This window comes from Clytia hemisphaerica, unplaced genomic scaffold (assembly GCF_902728285.1).
Source record: "Clytia hemisphaerica strain Z4C2 unplaced genomic scaffold, Clytia hemisphaerica genome assembly, whole genome shotgun sequence".
Classification (NCBI taxonomy): Eukaryota; Metazoa; Cnidaria; class Hydrozoa; order Leptothecata; family Clytiidae; genus Clytia; species Clytia hemisphaerica.
The window spans coordinates 899,983-905,186 of NW_027103627.1; the positions used below are offsets into that span (position 1 = coordinate 899,983).

Consider the following 5,204-nt stretch of genomic DNA (forward strand, 5'->3'; position numbering starts at 1 on the left):
TTTACTACGGTGGTGGTGTGACGAAAAATCGAAAAAGAATTTTACTACCCAGGGTAGTTAAATACTAAAATGGGTGGTATCTATGTGTTAAATGTTGAAACAATTTTACTACCTGGGTAGTTAAAACTGGTAAAATTAGCAAATTTTAGCTATTTTTTGTAATTCTTTTAATTTTCTTGATGACTTTTCTGAAAAAATCTGAAAATTTTTATAATTTGAAAAAATTTTCTGTTGGAAAGTTGTTTGCTGCAAACAAAAAATTCTCGAAATTTTTTGTCAATATAAAAAGACTTTAATTCTAAGGGAAAAACATTAATTTTTGCACTACGTGAAAAATGTGTCACAGAAATAATCATTTTTTAGCTTTTTTTGCAAAATCATTCCGAAAAGCAACCAAAAAATAGGTGGTCTCCATGACAAATTGTCCCAAAAGCTTTTACTACCAGGGTAGTAAAATACCTCTTCCAAGAGTCTGGGTGGTGGTATGTAAAAATTCGTAAAAATCCTTTTACTACTCATATATGTCTGAGATTTTACTACCGACCACCCCCTGCTTTACCCCCTAATGTTGTCACCGGTCAATTCGCGAATTTTGAAATTTATGCGGTCAACAGGTACCTTATGCCCCAAGGGTCCCAAAAAAAACAAAAAACGTCCATTATTACGCACGGAGCGAGCGTTAGCGAGTGGAGTGCGACTCTTTTGGCAAACGCATGCGCGTAAGCAAAATTTACAAAAATTTACAATATGCGGGTCCTAAAAATGGAAATTCAGTTGTTGTTTTTTTCACGATTTTTTTCGTCTAGCCGCTATTCAACAATTATTTCCACGGGAAAGTGGGTTTTTAAATTTGCGAAAGATTGACACTGCAACGACTTCTCTTAAAAACGCTAATTTTCACGAAATTTTCAAAGTTGAACCATTCCAGAGGCAAAACATCAAGGGCAAAATGCCATTTACTAACAAACAGCCCATAATTGAACTGTGGAGATATCCAACAGCTTACCAAAAATGCCGGCGATGGGAATACTATGGACATTTTTACAAAGTAACAATATAATTCTTTTTAAAGGTCGGTCTCCACTTGCGCGCGCTTCGATCGCACTTTTTCGAACGAAGCTTCCACGCTATATTGGTCAAAAGAAAAAAAGAGGAAACTCCATTGGCGCGATCTGAAGCAACGGTTGAAAAAAGTTGAAATGTGTTCAACTTTTTTTTCGAGAGCGCGCTACATTTTTACGACGTATTCATTTTTCAAAGCAAAAAGGATTGAAGCCAAAAGGGGCGATCGCAGCGCGCACAAGTGGAGACAGGCCTTAAAAATGCCTCTCGGTGAATCTCAGCCGTAACTTTGTAGCTTTAATCACAGATTTGTAAAGTCCGAAAGGCTAGATGTCGTGATTTAAGCCATCGCTGCAATCCTTCAAGAAATATTTGAGACAAATGGGAAATTCCCCAGGAAGTTTGAAACCACAATCGATTTGTAAGTGCTCTAAAGTAGGTTCGAAGGGTAGAGTTTTAACTCTGAGTTTTAACGCTAGACTTTAGACTTAGGATATGAGGATCCAAAAGTTCAAAAATGGTCCAGTAAGGCTCCGAATATAGCCTGGAAGTCTGCCTACCCGTCTCAAATTGAAATATTCGATTAAATTAAAGAGATAGCCCAAAATCGGCTTTTTCGCCCGAACTTTAAATCTCGAAAAACGTCAAAATAACTGGAATTCTCAATATATTTCTTGAAAGATTGTCTGAGAAACTGAAAAATGCCAAATTCTGCTCAGCGAGGGTTCTTATTCCAAGTTTAAAGCAATTTTTTTTGGCTCAAAAATCCCCTTTCTACAATTTTAGGGGCTAAAACTCGAAAAAAAGTCAAAATTTCCTGAAATTTTCACGTTTTTGACTTTTCGTAAATTGGACCTTTGCAAAATATTAAATATTTCATAAAAAAGTGATTTTGGCCAGGAGCAAACCCTTCAAAATGGTCCGAAACATGCTTTAAGACGAATTTTAGAGGTTTTCAGGTAATTTTGGACCACCCACAGAGCAGAAATCAGCAATTTTCAGTTTTTCAGACAATCCTTCAAGAAATATTTGAGACAAATGGGAAATTCCCCAGGAAGTTTTGAAACCACAATCGATTTGTAAGTGCTCTAAAGTAGGTTCGAAGGGTAGAGTTTTAACTCTGAGTTTTAACGCTAGACTTTAGACCTTAGGATCCAAAAGTTCAAAAATGGTCCAGTAAGGCTCCGAATATAGCCTGGAAGTCTGCCTACCCGTCTCAAATTGAAATATTCGATTAAATTAAAGAGATAGCCCAAAATCAGCTTTTTCGCCCGAACTTTAAATCTCGAAAAACGTCAAAATAACCGGAATTCTCAATATATTTCTTGAAAGATTGTGGCAAAAAAAAAGTGAATATCGCAAGAAATAATATTGTTGATATTGTTTTCGAAAAGTCGCAAAGCTTCTGATTGGTGCTGAAATTCTATTGTAACGTCACGTGACCTATGTAACATTTCCAACCTAACCTCGGCACACTTTCCAGTCAAAGTACGACATCTAGCCCCTCGGGCTTTATAAATCTGTAGCTTCAATATCTCGACTTTCAAAATAGTTATACAAAATCTGATTATCCCTTTTAGGTGTTTCAATTTTAAAAGGGGTGTCTCGTTGATAACCAGTTGTAACCAATGATGTCCATTTGACATCCATAACATCCAAGACATGAACGTTGGAAGAATGTTTTAAAACGACGTGTGCCAGCCTGATTAACTTCTGCTCTGAAGAGCGTAGCCCGTTATACAGGCTAGGTAAAATGGAATGTACATTTATTACAAAAGTTGTGGGAAACGATATAAAGAAATGGTGTTCAATGCAGAAGATGTTGAATACAAATTTCAAACCAGCAAACCAACCAATCAGGTCAAAACACGAAGTATCTTCCTTTATATTGATGCAATAGCCCTTCAATTCCTTATACACTGTCTGTCAAACTCTTGACGACCAATCTTTACTATAGATATCAGGTACTTCATATCATGTTATACATTCACCGAGTTTTGATCAAGTGTTAACAGAACTACTCAGCATCGAGTTTGCCATTTCCCTTCGTTGGCGACGCCGACTCTTCTTTGAACTATAACCGTTAAAAATTTTATACGTACATATAATACACACTAAAATCGGATTAACTTTCGCGAGATTAAATTTTGCCATTTCGCGAATATCTGCCATCTTCGTGAAAGTAAGTCTCGCGAAATTGCGTGAGATTGAATCTACTAATCTAATCTAATTTTTGAAAACTCTTTTTCGGTGGAGGAAACAGTCATACTCTCTATTTGTGGTAAAAAATGGCTATTTTCAGCTATTTTAAGGCTCATTCGCGAAATTAAATCTACACGAAATTTTTCAAAACGCTGACTCGCGAAATAAGATCCAGAAAATTTCGCGATCTTTTTTGCTACACGAAATTTAATCTCGCAAAATTTAATCCGATTAAAGTAGAATTGAAAGTACTACTATTTGTTATAATCTTTTTGCATATTTATTATGTGCATGGATGCAGTTTATCACAGTTGTCATTTTTAGTAAAGGAAAAAAGACAGTGGAAAAGTCCCTAGGGTTTTCAAAGAAATACCATTTTAACACAGACACTGAGACGTGTCAGACGGTTATGTTTAAGACCGACTGTTACAGAGCTTAGGGCTACAAATGTTTCAAATAGTTTATAGAAGGCCTTAAAAAGGTTTTGTATACATCACCTGAGAGTAAGCAAAGCTTTCATCTTTAAAGTCTTTGGTTCGATAGATTTTTCATTAGATGCAGTAGACTCCCGCTAATTCGAACTAGTTTTCAGTTCCCGCCGAGGAGAAACCTTCGTAAATGCTTTCTTTAATTCAAATCTCTCTATAATTCGAACTAATGAGATTCTCCGTTCGAGTTCGAATTAGCGAGAGTCAACTGTAATAACCTTTGTATATCAACATCACTGTTTTCTTCCTCTGTTCCAGAAACTACTCGAAATTGACCGTGTTTGTCGATTACTGCTGACTGTAAAAAAAACCACGACAAAAAGTTAACAACTAAATGTTTGAGTAAGCTACACGTCATATAAGAACAAGCTATATAAAAATAAAAACAAGGCTTTGATTGCCAAAATATTAAAAACAAGTTAAAAACATTTTAAAACACCTAAAACACCTATTTTCTTAGGAAAATGGACAGAAATATTCATAGAATGAATGGTGAAAATAAAAACATTTTAGGAAAATTTTTAGGCTTAAAACTCAAAAAGTTAAGAGCATCCAAAGGCTTAAAAAGTTTTTGATGTTCTAAAACCTTGTAAATTCTGTTGTTCGCAAAAAAAACGTTGCAATTAGCACGAAAACCAATGAAATGATTTGAATTTTTTTAATCATCTTTAGATTGAAAAGTTAGAACAAGTTCGGTTATCACTCGAATGATGGAATGATTCGGAAAGTTCGAGTAAGAAAGTGTCCAACTTTGGGCTTTTCTAGAAAACAAGTTTCTCACCCTCATCAGCTTAGGTGCGCCTTTAGGATGGGGAGGGGGCAAACGAGAGTTTATGTTAAAAGCCATAAAAGTTGGCCTGATTAAGGGCATCACTGAAATATCTACAGAAGTCGCCCAGGCTGGAACCTATTATAAATGGGCATTAATATCATTAACATGGAGGAAAGGAATAATAATTATTTTCTGACATAGCTTAATCAATGGAAGTATTGGAATGCGACAAATGGACTTTGGGTTTAACTAAGGGGTAACGTGATAAAAATTGCTTATCTTACGTGAGTTTTTCGTTTTTCTTTACTAGATTTAGTTGAAGTTGAACGATCATCTGTATCTGTTTTATCTGTAAAAATAAATTGATTGAATTAATTTTTTATAGGCTAAAATTACGGCCCAGTTTTTGCACTATTTTAATTGTGAATTAGAGTGGGCATTGTATTTAATTAATTCCTTTTGGACTAAAATATTAAAAGCTGGTAAATTTTATGGTGAAATTCGAAGCTTGACCGATACTAGTCATTAAACTACCAATCTCAATAATATTAGGACAATAGGAATTTAACGATTGTGAATTTTGCACACACATAATCACTTTAAAGAACACCTGCGTCATAGACTCGCTTGGACACCAAGCCCCAATTGTAACCAATTTTTCACATTTTTCTTCACACAAG

At 35.2% G+C, this 5,204-nt stretch overlaps 1 long non-coding RNA gene across 1 annotated transcript; it reads right to left on the minus strand.

Annotated features, from left to right (window-relative positions):
- Positions 1 to 2,836: 2,836 nt before the first annotated feature.
- Positions 2,837 to 4,874, minus strand: LOC136802523 (uncharacterized). The gene is made up of 3 exons (XR_010846019.1): positions 4,809 to 4,874; positions 3,971 to 4,050; positions 2,837 to 3,136 (listed from the first exon to the last, which is right to left on the minus strand). It is a non-coding gene; the product is annotated as an uncharacterized lncRNA (long non-coding RNA).
- Between the last annotated feature and the right edge of the window lie 330 nt (positions 4,875 to 5,204).